The sequence below is a fragment of the Phalacrocorax aristotelis genome, chromosome 13, assembly GCF_949628215.1.
Source record: "Phalacrocorax aristotelis chromosome 13, bGulAri2.1, whole genome shotgun sequence".
NCBI classification, from domain to species: domain Eukaryota; kingdom Metazoa; phylum Chordata; class Aves; order Suliformes; family Phalacrocoracidae; genus Phalacrocorax; species Phalacrocorax aristotelis.
The window spans coordinates 16,885,883-16,901,519 of record NC_134288.1 but is presented as its reverse complement, the minus strand read 5'-3'; the positions used below and the strand labels follow the sequence as shown (position 1 = coordinate 16,901,519).

At 42.5% G+C, this 15,637-nt stretch overlaps 1 long non-coding RNA gene across 6 annotated transcripts in view; it reads left to right on the top strand.

The window, feature by feature from the left end:
• LOC142064049 (uncharacterized) overlaps positions 1 to 15,637 on the top strand; it is a 77,514-nt gene that overhangs the window by 23,018 nt on the left and 38,859 nt on the right. For 2 of the 6 annotated variants that reach the window (XR_012662970.1, XR_012662968.1), the window contains one exon: positions 1,208 to 3,942. The exons of 3 other annotated variants lie outside the window; for them this stretch is intronic. This is a non-coding gene — a long non-coding RNA (uncharacterized LOC142064049). Of the gene's footprint in view, positions 1 to 1,207; positions 3,943 to 4,352; positions 9,202 to 15,637 lie in introns of those variants that run through there. One more of the 6 variants, XR_012662973.1, reaches the window with a different exon arrangement.

Genomic DNA, 15,637 nt, shown 5'->3' with positions numbered 1-15,637 from the left:
AAAACATTTCTATTCACATTAGGTTTTATAAAACCATTTAGTGTTATGAAAAGCCTAATGTTTAAGGCTAAACTAAGTAGACAGTGATCCTTTAAGTCCCTGTCTTCCAGTACATTTCACCGTTCTATTCTTTCAGTGAAACTTAGGTTTGTTATTCTTTCACCTTCCAGAGTCCTTGATGGGTTATTTCTAGTGAATAATTAAATCTGTAAAGTATTTTTGTCGGCATAGATGTCTACGGAAATTTCCTCAAACTCCAGCGTGTATTTACCCACTTCTCAGAAATTCTTCTTCCATTTTCTATTAATATTATTTCACTGGGATCAGTCTCTGTTGAGAAATTTAGTTTAAGCTGCCTAGCAGTCTTAAAAGAGGAAGATCTATTAATTTAATCATTTATATGAATCATGTCTAAATGATCTCAGCAGAGAAAATGTGTTAGCCATTTAAATCCCATCATTACATATTATATAATAATTACCACTAATTCTAGTTTGGATGGGCCACAATATTGCTTTACATACCTAATATATTCAGAACATCTACCTTACCAAGCTCAGTCTTTTTGTGACCTTTGAGTTTATGCTTGTCTCTTGATTATGAACATAGGACAGGCTCTCCAAGAAATTAGGTATGCAAAACACACGCACAGTACCACATCTATTTGGCATGCACAACTACCATGGGGGTTTTTTTCAATACCTCAAGTTCTTTTTGTCTCTGGAAGATATCGAGCATGCTATTGATAGTGTTGTAATCAAAATAGTATTTATTTGTTAAGTATTCTCAGTATACTCAGTGCTGTACGTGACGCTAACTCACACTCCGTATCAAGCTAGGCTTACAGCATAACACGGGGTTATTCGCAGGAGACTACAGGGTGTAACTTCCCCTGAATTTCCAAACCCCTGACCCTGAAAGGGCTGCTTAAACACTGTGTGTTCAAGCAGACAACGATACACGTATGAACTGTATGTACATTTTTGTCTATGGCTCAGACTGATAGAATTTACATGGATTTTTTCCAATGGAAAAAGGGAAAATATTAATTAGCCATCAGAGATCTCTGCACAGGTCTGAGCATAGGTTTCACTACACAGCAAACTATTACAGACCAGTCATGCATACAAGGCCCAGGGAGGGAATAAAAACCATACAGCAACGAATGAACAGGCCACCAGATTGTTTCTCTCTTGGGCAACCTTAGGAAAGGCCATCAACATACAAATCCCCAACGGGGAGCCAATCCATTTCCACGTGAACACAACGATCCAGCATTACTGGATGCCCAAAATGCGTCCAAACACTTTCCCCGCGCCGTTGATGGGAGATGGTGCTGCTGGCCGCGTGCTGAACGGACGCTAGCCTCCAGAGCCTCTGCACCCGGGGCCGCAGAAGGTGCTTCCAGAGAGTGATGCCCAGAAGCAGCGCAGAGTTCTGTGTGCGCACGGGGAGCCCCTTGCTCCAGTACCGCTTACAGCGGTGCGTGGCTGCCTCTGCCCTTGGGAAAGGTTGAACTGCGTCTGCCGTGCTGGACAACGTGAATAGCCTCATCCAGTGCGGACGCTCAGTTTAATCATCTTTTTTTATTATTATTCTTTATTCTTTTCCACCAGCTTTGCATGAATACGTCTGCCAGCAACCTTTCCTCCACTCTATCAAAACTGAAACATGAGATACACCCCTGATTAATTACAGAAGAGTGAAACTTCCAACTCTCATGTCCCAAGGGTCAAATTTATCCCTGGTGTAAGCCAGAACTGAGCAGTGAGACGAATTTGGCCCTAGGTGACTTTCCCCCCCCCCAACTAACTCATTACACTGTCCCTTCTATAGCTGATGAATTGAGCCCCTTGTGTTCTGTTTGTAACCATAATTAGTATTCATTTTGCAGGCTTAAAGTTCACCCTTGATACAGGACTGAGCCTAATGTTAATCACTGCGGTGTCTTACCGCCTTTGACTCTGATCTGTCAGGTTTGCATTACTTGTCCCATACCTAATTTTTTGCCCTTACCAGCCAACTAGCACCTCGACATCACACTGTGTCAGAATTAGAAACTTTTGACAGATCTGTAATCATCTAGTTCTCATCAGCTCTATGCATGTTAGTCACTTCATTTCCACATTCTAACAGTTAATATGCCTTAATTTCTCTCACTTTGTGAATATTTAATTCCTCCCTTTTCAACATCATTTTTAGGTTGTGTGAATCATTTTCAAAGCCTTTGCTATTCTCCCTCCACCATCATCTGCATATTTTATGAAATGGCACAGTTGAATCTCTGAGGGCTCTTGATAAAAATGAAACTGGCAGGCTGCTCATTAGTTGTTTACCTGGAGCTGTGTGAATCCCCTAGAATGGTGGATTCCCATTTGGTTTTGAATTAGGATATTCTGACACATAAGAATTCAAAACCTTTCCCAGCGAAGTGTGATTCTTCCCCCCACCCCCCTCCTCTTCTACCCCAGTTTATGGCTCTTCTAGGAAGTTTGCCTTTTTTGACCAATCTGCTGGTAGTACGGTACCACGCACACCAACAGCTGAAACAACTGGGCTGTTAAAAGGTGAGAGACAGAGGCTGTAGCCAATTAGCAACTCTAATGAGGGGGAAAAGTGTCCCATCAAGAATGCACAGAGGGCAGCGGGTCTAAAATGTGAACTTTTCAGGCTTCCAGAGTCAAACCAAGCTGCTGCCACTAGGGCTGTGGCTTATCGAAGCATGTATCTTAATGGGCAAATAATCAAAAAAATACAGCCAGTGGAAATTCTGTGAGTAACATTTAAAAAATAAGTATTTTACAGTGACCATACCTGGCAAGTCTCATACAGCTGTTACACAGGAAGAACAGTTTTCATTATTTCCTTCATCTTATTTATGTAATAAGGCCCTTTCATGTCTCACCACTGAAATAAAGGTGGGAGCCACACTCAACTGTTCACGAGCTATGAGACGAAAAAAAGGACACCCTTGTGTTTACCAGAAAATCATGGATTACCATTAGAAGAATTCAGTGGGTTATCTATTCCACCCCTGACACAGAACACTTCTTCCCTACTGCACCTATACTTCTCCCATTCGGAAGCTGGGGGCATGCTGTTTGCTTATCTCCCTGCAGTTCCCCATGCCACGCCTGCAGTAAACCACACATCTACTTTCCAATAGTTTTAGTTTTTAGTATCCATAGATTTACATTGATTTTTATGCTGATATCTTGCTCTTACTTTTCATAGATTTTACCTAAAAGCAGTAATGCTATCTCTCTATGCACCAAATTTTTAATAAAGATTTTGGCCTCTGTTGACTTCACAAGTAAACAGGGAACTGGGGCCATTATAAATAAGAATAAGAGAAGCTTTCCAGCTGGAGAAGCTGCATCTGCGTTGGTACTTTGGTCATACAGGTGCTTTGGTGAAAGAAAAAGCAAGAATGAGAAAAAGGTGGCACTTGGTTTTGATAGGAACCATCTTCCTATTTTATCCCCATGTCCCACCTAATACAGCTTCGCCTTTACAAATCTCTTAAAACTTTGTACACTAAAAATGCAAATAAGCAAGAGCACAGTTCATAATTAAAATCCCACAGCGTTTCTGGCCGTTGACTTTATGTATTTTATTCCCTGAAAAGGAACAGTCAAGAGCAAGCAGGAGCTCACTTCTCCAGCCCCTAAAACCCTCTCCTTAGCACCAGTTGAGAGGATAGGTGAGAAAAAATTTACTGGCATATCATTGTTTGATGCTAGCTCCCAGTCTAATCGTGTGTCTCATACCATTTGTTATACTTGTTAAAATCCTGGCTTTCAGAAGCCCCTGAGTATGTAAAAAACTAGTAATGAAAACTGATATAGCCTTGGCTTGAGCAAGGGTGGATTTAAGTACGCTTTGTTTATTGTAAAGAAATTAGATTAATATATTAAAAATAATTTTCTACAGTCTCATGAAGCTTGGTGGCCTTTATGGTTGGGGCTTTAATTCTTGGGTTTGACAGTCTTGCATTCTTTTGATTTGTTTTATATGCTTCAGATCTATTACTTTTTAATTGGACATGAACATGCCTATGAACTGAACTTAGTCTCCGAGGGTTTGCATAAAATTAGCCAAGATGCGGGGGAAATGGAGTTGTTGCTACAACTCAAAACTACGAGATATTGCAAGTGGTTCCTAACAACAATAGGCATAAGGACGCTCATGCAACGCCATGTAACTAAACACAATAAGCAGCAGGTTTGGTAGAGTGACATTTTAACTCAATTTTCAGCGATTCTTTCCCTACCCCCACTACAAGTATTTAACATTTATCACTTTCTGCATTTTAATATTTTTCTATATTATTAAATATTGGTTCGATTCAGAAATACTTTTACCCTACCGACTAGGAGCACCCATATCACCCAGGCATACGTGCATCACTCGCTCTCAGCGACGTCAGCTGTTCAAAAAATCTTAAAGATGTCAATCTACAACGTGATTGTGTTTCAGAGAGGTGTCCTCACCCTTACAGCTGCACACAGAACTACAACACGGACTGTGGTAGCTGTGGTGCGAGTTAACCTGTGACTTCAGCCTCGCAAGACTAGCCGGTCTGGTTACCCTAACACAAGAGGCAGCGACGAGTTCACTTTTAGTGAAGTGTTGACACATACGAGGACACGCTTTTCAAAAATTCTTCCCTATTTGAAGGGGACAGTTGTCGCGTCTCTCGCTGCTACGCCGCTGCGCGTTCCAGGCAAAGCCGATAGCTTCTTTTGGAAACGGCAATTTAAAGCAACAGCTCAACTGCACGCACACCGAGCCCTCGATCGGTCCTTGCTGCTGATGGAAGTCGCCTGCATCTCCCTTACGCTGCTTATCCGCGCTGACCAGGACACTGTATGGAGCAAACAGATCTCTACCGACCCAGAGCCATTTAAATAAGACGGAATGCTGTTTTTCTTAGGGTCGGGTAATCCTCTGCGCGGTGGCTGTACAATAGCTAGCGCTCACAGGGAAGTGCAAGGGACGAGACGGTTACTCTAACAGAAAAACAACACAGCAGGGGCCGCGTGCGAAACCGGGGGCGGTGGTCGGGTGAGGATACGTTACTCTGGGAGAGAAGATAGGTCAAGGGACTGGAAACACAGGGAACGCCAAACCATTTGACACAAGCGACCGAAAGTCTTGCCCGGCCAGGCAGCACTGTCCGCAGAGCTTCTGCTCTGTTCTGGTGGAGTTGTCCACTTTTTTTCTAAAATTCTTTTCAAAAAAGAAAACCTTCCCAGTTTGGCTTGGTACAATACGGAGTCATGGTTTATGCTTCTCTACTCTCCCTACCCCTCCTCCCGCATGTTAAACAGACCAGAGACCTGACATTTTATGTTGTTTGTTTGAAATGATAAACTTAATCATGAGTGAAATGTTAGGAAGTGACAGCGCTGGCCACAGTAAGGTCATTTCTCGTTTCAGCCAAGTACAATACAGCTTTCCCTTAATTGCATTGCCAGTCCTTGCCACAGGAGGACCCAGGCATTTGCAAGTGGGGAACTGAATCTGTCTTTGTGATAATTAAACCATGGACCTCTGTAAAGGCTGCCAAATCTGCCATATGGTAGTTTTATGACCTAGACTGCTGTTATCTCTTGAGAAAGCTAACATCCTAATCTCATTTTAGTTATCTGTGATCAGAACCCATATTTCTAGAGGGCAAAATGCAGGAGTACTGCTTGTTGCAGAGCATCCTAAAGCAATGAAATTTTTTTCAGTGGTTCACATTAATAAAATGAAGAGAGAACTCATTATTGACATACCGGAATTAAAACCAAAATCGAGGAGCTAAAACCAAATAACCCATGGGTTATCTGCACATAGATTTTAACTCACAGCAAAAGATTCCTGGGACTCGACTTCGGACAGATGAGCGCTCTGACAAGTAATTAAAACATTCGTTGCAGGAAGGCTGTGAAAAAGCCGCCAAATTTTTCCAGTGCAAACACATTATTTTAAAACACAAATGCTTTAAAACCCTTCCAAAGGGTTAGTCCCTTTGGAAGCCTGATATCATTTACCGCAACCACACTGCTCTAAGAGCATCCTCGTGAGCTGTCTGAGAGCTGGGCAAATACTTCACAGGAAGAGAAAGCCAGACTGTAAGATGCCGGTACAAAGAACGAACGGATCAAAACCGGTGCTGGATAATGCTTTATGGCCGGCCCTTCTAATGCTGCCATTATTTCAATAAATTAACACTAATTTGTCTTCAAATCTGCAATACATCCACCTGAGCACTTGCACTGTGGTTCAGAAACATTGCCCTTTAGAACTAAAATACAAACGCTTACCAGCTGTGGTCACCTTCTGACATATCTTTTGGGGCTGGATCATTTCATAACCAGGAGAACGCATCTGTTCCTTTCAGCAAGGTTATGTCTTCAAAAGTGCATTGAAAGCATAAGAAACAGGTGGCATATTTTTCATCTCGCTGGCAGCAAGCAAACACACAGGCTATATTCTTTGATGGCTAAGAGAGCCTTAAATACAGGTATCTTTAGTAGTTGAAATTGCCATTTGAAGAAGATGCTTGTAGATGTTTGGGGATGGGATATTTCTTTGCAGAGAAAGACCTAATGGCTGCTCAGGTCTACACTGAGCTCCCAGACCGATGACCTTCATCACGTTTATCGGCTGGACAGACACTCTTATCGAGAGATTACATAGGGGTGTTTTTACAGAAATATTCTGGTTATATGATCTAGATAATGTAGCCTGTTATAAATCACCCTGGTTGTCCCTTGGTATTTTGAAAACTGATGAGACTGCCGATTCTTGCTTCTTACTTTGTATGCAAATGATGAATTATAGATGGGAAATAGGAAAAAGAAGGTTTTACTCATTTGCTGGATTGAAACAGACTGGATTAGTGAGCGAGCAGTAGTACCCTTGGACTATTTATTGTGACATTGCTTAGAAAAATTCAAACCCCAAAGCCTTCAAATCACTGGGGACATTGTTAGCCTTCTGCAGGAATTATTAAAATGTACAGAAATGTATGAGCATCACTTTATAATAATTAATCAGGGGCTGTTGATTAATAAAGCTCATTTTTTAGTCCCGATGATTCAGGGTATTATCCAAAGGACAGTGTCCTTGTCATATTGATTAAGAAACCAGACTTTGCCGTGGAAGAAAGTGTAAGAACACTCGTGCTTCTTCCTTTCCCCCTCCCCCCATATAAAATAAATATTGAATGAGAATATTAACTCGTTAACCTTGACAACAATTTGTAATTTTCATAAGGAGGAAAACTCGCATATTCAGCAAATAAATTGCTGCAGGGATTTCAGGGAAACAAATTGGAGAGAATGAAGAATGCTACCATATGAATTCTGTCGTTTTTATGGGCTGCGATGATAAATTTGTTTGGTTATGTCCCTCAATTAAGGCCACAAATACTGTAAAGCGTCAGAAGCGAGTTAACTGGTAGAGCTGGTACAGAGAAGTCTGGGTGACAGTCTAAGGTCATTCAGGAAGCGAAGTTTTCTTTCTTCTTTTAGATCTGGCTCAGATCTGGAGCAAACATCTTAACCGAGTTACAGAGTGCATCCTCTGTACAGCATATTAATCCCCTTAAAGCCTTTGTTAAAAGATAACTCCGTTTATTAGGTATTGCATGAGAAAATCTTTATGTGGAATTAACAGCACCAGTCACAGGTTTTACAGGGTTATCTAATTATTCTGAACTCGGTTTAACCAGGAATGCAGGTAAAATAAATAATTTGTAACCTGTTTACCTCTGCAGTCGGCGAGCACTATTTTTTAACCCCCTATAAAAACGTTATGCTTTGAAACTTGAGCTGGATTGCTCTCTTAATGATTACAGGAAAAATGGACACTCTCTGCTCCTTCACGTATTTCCAGCTGTAAAAACCTTATTTGTTCAGATGACTAAGTCAGCAAGCCAGCAAAACACATTTAAGCACATGCCTAGTTTTAAGCTTGTTTTGCCTCAACTGACATCAAGTAATACTACGCACGCTTAAAATTAAGCATACGCTTAACTGCTTTGTTGGATTACAGCCTAAATTATCTATTAATCCAATTGCATGGTTTCCTCTGATCACTGCCGTCTTGAAACTCTTACTGTACAATAGATTTAATATAAATGCATTATGTTTGTCAGGCGTGCCACTAGATTTGCATGCTGTCCTTGTCTGCTTGGGCATATTATCATCCATAGGAGAATATTAAAGATTTAATATGATTTTTAAAAATTTAATTTTAGTGACTTTTTGAAGGGTATGAATGAACTGTATCCTGTTTGGGAAGCTAAAAGGAAAAATTAAATAAAAGTGTTTAATGCTTTAAAGGTCGAGATAGGGAACACGAGGCACATGAGAAAATGCACATGGAAACTAGCAGCCTTGGAACGGAAAGGCAAGGCAACGCACACTTTGGTGTGCCGTTGGGTACTTTTACAGCAACAATAACTGGTGCCCGATTACCTTCTGGTTTTACTGTCCTCATTCTGCAAGGGCTCCCGGAGAGAGGAACGCTGTCTCCCTATCCCATGCGTAGGAAGCTTGGGCACAGAGCACCTGCCTGCCAGTATCAAAGGTCTCTACGGGAATTCCCATTCATTTCGGCACATGAACGCGTAGGAGGGGCCCAGGTGTTTCGGGAGAGGCAACCGTTGGCATCGCAGCGCATTTGCTGCTGTTTTGCCTTTCCAACCTGCACCTTTTGACGGCTGTTTTCCTTGGGGTCCTCGTGCTACTGAAAGCCATTTTAAGCACACTTAAAAAAAAAAAAAAAAAAGCCTCATAAATGCACCTTAAGTAATTTGCCCCCAGTCTCACAGGACCCTGTGAAGGAACTGCTCCAAGCCCTGCGCACCGTGTCCCCCTCCACGCACCCGGCCAGCCCTGACCCTTCCACCTGAAGCCCCGGCCATCTCGCAGCAACGGCGGCGGTTTGGCCACTCACAGCGACTGGAGCAAGTCGGCAGCCCTGTTCAGCTGCACACGCTGTGCTGCTCTAGCTGAAGTGCGGAACGAGAATTTGTGTAACCCTGAGATGATGTTATTAATACGAAGCGATGGGGTACACGCTCAGAGATGCGGTTATTCGCTCCCGATGCGTTGTGGAGGATAATAGCAATAATGACTTTTGCTAAGCCTTTTTTGTCCTCAAAGTGCTAAAAGCAAAAATAAATAAATAAAAATAAGAAAATCCCTACATTTTTATTACTGGTGGCACCGGAATATAATCAGGCAGTACCTGCAGGATAAATCAAAAGATTAAATTAAGTTGGGATTTGAATCCCCACTAAACAAAGAATCAAACAGAGATTACGTTTTTCTGGACTCTAGTCTCAGAATAGCTTTCAAGGGCCTCCCTTACAAACATAATATCATTATTTGCTTTGACCACTGGTACGTTAAAGAAAATACGGGAGAGGCGGTGGAAGGGGGAGTAGTCAGGCAAGCAACAATATGGAGAGCAGTATGGGGCATGCTAATTTTTATTCATTGCCTGGCCTCCTGCCTGCTTCTCCTGAGTCTATTCAAGTCCTAGCCTTGGGTTCTGACTCTTGACCGATATCTGTCAGCATGTTCTGTATCCTGCCTTCTGCTGCTACTTTTGTTCAGCCTGATATTTTACCTAGCTTTTTGCAGGAGACTGATACCGGCTGTCCCTCCACCCACACTGCCATCTCACGAAGCTATTTATTCCTTCTCCACAAAAGCACAATCGCCAGAACCCTCTACCTTTGGAGAGAGGTCATTCAAATACAAGCAAGATTAATCTTAATCACAGAATATTATATTTAGAGGCATGAGAATCACTGTGCTGGCTCTGTACAGTCCTGAACTCCTCCCCGCCAGCAACCAAAGAAAGGCAAAAGAAACACCAAAACTTACAAATAATTGATGCCTCCCTGCTCACAAGGTGCCACCCTGAATTTTAACAGAAGTAGATTTATCCTTAAATATTCTCTCCCTCCTTCTTCCCTTATTCTGTTCATTAGAATCAAGTCCAGTAATTCTCAAGGAGCCATAATTCCCACACAATCACAAAAATCCCCTGTGAATCTTGCTGCCGCCGCCATCAGTTGCATCGCACCGGCAACGTATTCCACCACCAAATTACGGGCTGTATTTCCTCTAATTTTTCATAGCACAGGATAAATATTTTCAGATCACTCTGCCCAGCCCAATCCAGTGTGACCAAAGGCCATTTTAATGACGTTCATCTCTCAAGTTTGAGAAAGAGTATGTGGGAGATCCCTTAATGCAGGGTCTTAAAGTACATTATCTGATAGCGGCGGCCTCAGATTTCAAGTATTTCACAGCTCTTGGATGACAAAAAAATCCCAGCATGAAAAAAAGGAATGAGAAGTATCTCTAAACCTTCTTGAAAGTGGAAGTGACAACAGGCTTACAAGAGTGCATTTGCCAAATCTTTAGCCTTGGAAAATGATGTATTTGAATTTCCAAGGTTTAGTATGTACTGTTATTTTAAAAACTGATTCAGTTTGTTTAGACCCCAGAGCTGCAACTCCATCTTGAGAATATGCCGATGTGTACACAAAGCTTTGCTGCTCATTTCAAGAAAGAAAACTGTTTCTGCCAGATTTTTTGCACCCGTTTTACATATTCCCTCAGCTCTGTCGCTGCGCAGAGACCACAGACCCAGTTGTGGGAAGGGAGCGTGTCAATGACCCATTAGAAACCTGACATGACATTTATGTGCACGTTTACCAGGGTTGCTCTCACAAGCACAATAATTACACACACAAATGAGGTCTGAAATTGCCCTTTTATGAAAATTCAAACCTTGATATTTAACTATTTAATAAGAACCTATCTTGCATCTGATTTGCAAATCAGAGGTTTGTGTTAAAGGCTAGATTTTTCAGAGGGAGGAGGTCTGAGACTGGTATGCATTTTCGGTGTTTATTTTAAGTGCTTATTTATGGAGCACAAATAAATGAAATTTGGGTGTTTTTTTTATGTGAAAACATTTGTTTCATATCTCTACACGTGAGTGTTTGCACACGACTGCCAGGTAACCGATAACTGGGCACACAAAACAGGCAGAGATGCCTGTGTAAACCTGAATCTCAGAGCTTCCTAACCACCTGAAAAACATCTCCCAGGCCTATCAGTGGGCGATTATAAACACCTCTGCACCAGCACCTCTGCACCACACCGTCACAGGCCTCTCTCAGAGCACTCCCAGCCTATTGCTACACATACAGGTAATCTTTAAAAATACTCAACAGAATTTTACCAAAGTTATGTGGTACATTGAACCCATACACTACATGCAGTATTTCAAGTATATTATTTTACGGTTAACTCAAAACATTCAGGTTGCTTTCAAGGGAAGCTTCTTCCTGATTTTATGGGAAGAGTTAAACACTGGCTACCTTGGAAGTTTTACCTATAGATTATTTTCCTCCTTGCTGCTTTTTTTTTTTAATTCAAGACAGCTGCTACTTTGGAGATTCTGACATAGCAAAGTATCAGATCTGAGAAAAGAAGATAAGGAAATTTCTCTCCCTAATCTTTATACTACATCGACAACGCCCAGCAGTCCTGCATCAGCTTGCAACTGAACACCTCCAAATACTTCATAAGGCACTAAGTCACAGAATACCGTAGATCAGGCAGTTAATCACTGTACCTACTGCACCAGTGGGAGCACAGAAGCACAGAGTGTTCAACTGATTTGCCCAGAGCCACATGTCAAGTTTGTGGCAGAGCTTGGAAGTAGTACTGAGATCACCTGGCTCTCAGTCTTGAGCTTTAATAGCAAGACCATCTGTGCTCCTAGACACTATGACAATACAAATATTTAATTCTGCTGAAGAGTTTTAATGAGTTGTACATGCATACAAATGTGTGTCCAGCCCAATGGAGTATGTCACAGCCATCACCTTACCGTGCCCTGGGAGGGGGTGCAAGTCCAGTAGACAACCGCTCGCCACTGAAGCAGCCAGCACTCTGGCTCTCAGAACTCGGGATTTTAGAAATAAAGAAAAAAAATCCCCTCCCAGACACAAACAGGCTCTCCTTCCTTATTTTCCTCTGAGCATCAGAAGGGGAAAGGAGGGTGCCCAACTAAACTTCCTAGAAAGAGGGTATTTGTGGAGCAGCTGCACTGAAGACTCTTCCTACAGAAGACTAAACTATTGAAGCAGAAACAATTTGTATCAGCATTTGCTACAAAAATGCCTTAGAAATCTCTGCCCTTTCTATCCAGTATTCTAATCTGATATCCAGCAGCAGATTTTGTTCGTGCCAAGTACACTGTTGCTATGAAAACTCACCAGTTACTTTAACATTCCTTCAGACTCCAAGTAAAAATAGAGGTTGAGAATGCTGTAGAGAACATCATCTAAACCAAAACTAGGTATTTAATAGGAAAAGAAATAGTTTATTGCTGTTATGTTTTCACCGGTTTGCAGCTATGATGCAGGAAGATATGAGAAACACTAAGGGATAACTAAGTTTACTCACAGGAAGCCATAATTTTTCAAGAGTTTTTCTCCAGTAAATTTCCCTAAATAGTTCCAGTCCACTAATTCACTCCGCCAAACCCTGCGAATATGTCGATCAGCTTTGTAAGGCAATACACCACAAATGCATGTACTTAAAATGACTATTTTTGTGAATAAACTAGAGCATCTTGAACGGCCGGATCTCAAAGATCCACACAGACCAAATTCCAGAGGCAGGAGCTCATTCGTTTCAGCCACCACCCATCCTCTTTGACAATTAAATTTTTATTTCAAAAAAACTCAGTACCAAAGTAGCATTTGGTCAAGACATCAAATAAACAAAAAAAAATTAATTTTCAAACTGTGAAACACAGCCGGCATGAGCTAAATTCTCACCGCTCATCTCCAGCTATTCAAATCAGGCCCAGTTTTCATAGGAAGTTATTTAAAAGGGTGGCTGCATCGTATCCTGAGTTCTGTCACTGGTACTGGTTTTAGTAAATGTCACTTGCTTTAAAAGAAAGTTTGCATTCTCCTCCCACCCTTTACTTCCCTGAGCTGCCGTTACACTTGGCTCTCCTGTGGCTTTTGTTAATAGTTATAAACAGTGATTACACATAGTCACTCAATAACCTCAAATTGACCAGCCTGAGTCGATATATTTTCTCTGCAGAGGCTTCCCTGACTGCACAGTTAACAGAAACACACAGGTCAATTTTAAAAAGAGAGAGAGGATCTAATGTTTAATGTCAGTAGCCAGCTTTAGGATTTTATAGCCTCGCTATAATCACAAAGAGTAAATATTTTAAGAATTACAAGGTTTTGGGAATAAAAAAATGCCAAAGTGAACTTGAAGGCTGTAATTAGTCATTACTCTTAGTGTTTTTACAATATTTTGACCTGCTCTTGAATGTTAGGCATTGGTCAGGCGTATGAGGGGAAAGTCCCCTTTCCAACACGTGTATTATTTCAGTCTTGCCTGGCTGCCCTATCCCACGGGCAAGAACCGAAATGCAAAGGGATGAAGCGACCCCCTCCATGATCACCAAGGAGCTTGTGATGGGGGGAATTTGCCCCCACGGCACAACGCTGTGGCTTCACTAGAGCCCTCCTCGTTGCTACAGCCCCCAGAAGAGAGCAGCGCTCCCGAGGAAGCGGCTTCCAACAGAGGCAGCGGTCACGTACGCAGCGCTAGCGCAGCTGCACGCAAGCGTGGAGTAGCACTGCGGCGGCGGGGGCAAGAGATGAGCTGCCATGGCCTCTGCAGCGCTGCCCCCCCACCCCTGCTTTTCAGCTCATACGGACAGCCAGCTAGCCCCTCGGCTCTCCCAGCGCCTCTTTAACTGCTCTTTCTGGGAGGTGGGCACACGGTGTCTTATCTTTCATTCAAAAATGGAGTAAATGACTCCTTTCGCAAAGGGCGTTGCCAGCTGAGCTGCACACCCGCCCGAAAGAGGCGCTCACGGCGTACGAGGCACATCTGAGCGCGCGTTTCGCTTCGGCAAGCTTGTCCTTTGCTTCTAGCCTGTGTTTTTTTATCAGAGGCGAATGACTCCACGTGCAGCAGCAAGCGGCCGCGCCTCAAGTGACTACTGCGCATCGGGCACCACTCGGTCCCAGGCAGGAGAATTAAACCACTGGATGTGGTTGGACTCAATCGTTTTCAAGTCAACCAAGCTGTTCTAAAGCTCCCTCTTGTGCTGGACTGAGCCCTGCTCCCACCCGCCATAGCAGCACCCAGGGTAGCCAGGTTCAGGGTTCAGGGGGAGCTCAAGGTTGACGCACCAAGAGTTTATCACCCTTTACGTGGGGGAAAGGGCCGCTGCAGCTTTCTGCACCGTGGCGGCCCTGCTCTGAACAGCAAAGCAAAGGGCTAAAGCACGAGCATGAATCCCACCGGGTTTTGTACACAAGGAGGAAATTTCTCTATTGGTTAAACCCTTCGTATTGACCGCTCCTCTCGGAATAAGACAGGAGTGAAAACCCTCAGCAACGAGCACTCGAATCCACTGTCTTATATAACCGGCCTCCTTTCCACAGGAATTAAGGAAGTGAACCATGATATTTTCTAAAGAGGCAGAATTTATTTGTTTTGAAAAGGTACATGTATCACAAACCCAGAATTTGGAGAAAAGGGAAGGCAAAGCATCCATCCACAAGCATTCCTCTCCCGACGGGGGGGCGGGGAGGTGGCGAGTATCTTCAACGCTGTATTTCCACAGAGGTGAGTTAAAAACTGAAATGCATAAAGCAAGCTTCCTACCTCAGACAAATACCCACCTGTGATTATCACGCCTCCATAGGAGGGCCAGTCTTGGACACTGCTGAGCCTTCCTAAGGGCTGCCGAGTGCCTTCCCGTCCAGCAGCTCAGCCCCTTACAGGAGCAGGCTGTAAACAAGCACCATTTCTTTTTACAAACAAAGGAAGGAGGCGTATTTCAGAAATTAGGAAGCTCACACTCCCTGCAGTCATAAACAATTGTTTGCCACAGTACGATAAGGAGATATGAGGATTATCCCCCGTGATTAAGCCATTGACAGGCTGGCGTCCTTGCAACAAGCGTCGTGCCAGGGTTTGTTAGTAAATTGGGCCTAGAAAATTCTCTCACCCAAAGTTGTACTGGCTCAGCAATTCCTTCAAATGATTTGATAAAAACGTTTTCGGTGTGTCATGCACACAGGTACACATAGCAATAATTACCATAATATTATAAAACACAAAGGAAGAAAAGTGCAGTAATTTGCACTGATTATTAAGCAAAAATAGGAAACTTTAATTATTAATTTTTGAAATCACTGAAAGGAGAAAATAGCATACCTTCCATGTGCAGACAGTGAAATTAGATTAGCTTGACAAGCCCATTTCAGAAGGAACAGGAATTCTTCAGTGCATTTATTTAATAGACCTTGAACATGTTATGAAGCAACTCTTTATTACAGCATCCTAAAAATGTGAGTGAAAGGATTTTAAATCCCACATCTTGGTGCTGCTTTTAGATTAATACAAAACATTGAAAGAATCTGAATAATGACAGCTTGCTATTCAAAGCACCCTTTAACAGGATCAAGAGGAACAGAAAAAAAAATGGGACTAACTAATGTTCCTGTGTGGCAAGTACAGTTCTTCAGGGAGGAAAAGAACCAAACCAAAAACAAACA